Genomic DNA, 334 nt, shown 5'->3' with positions numbered 1-334 from the left:
CCCCCACAACATCTCCATCCTTCACCCCCTATTCCCCCAACCGTCCCCCCCCTCACTGCCTATTCTCCCTATTCACCCCTACCCCCCTCCCCTCCAGAGGCACGAAGGGAAACTCCTGTCGCCGCCTGATCGCCGTCCCTGCAATCCGTCTTGCAAGAAGTTCGTGCTGTTGGCGACACTCCTTCAAGTTCCCTCCGCATGCATTATGCTGCGGTGTCGCATTGCTCATCCTCCGACGTCCCTGCACGGATTGCATGATCGCTCGCTTTCTTCGCGGTAAAAAGGAAGGGATTATTCTCCGGTCCGTGAGGGCGGGGGGGGGGGGGTTGCGGGG

The sequence above is a fragment of the Penaeus monodon genome, chromosome 15, assembly GCF_015228065.2.
Source record: "Penaeus monodon isolate SGIC_2016 chromosome 15, NSTDA_Pmon_1, whole genome shotgun sequence".
Lineage (NCBI taxonomy): Eukaryota > Metazoa > Arthropoda > Malacostraca > Decapoda > Penaeidae > Penaeus > Penaeus monodon.
The sequence above is the reverse complement of the archived record's forward strand: the minus strand, read 5'-3'. Positions refer to the sequence as shown.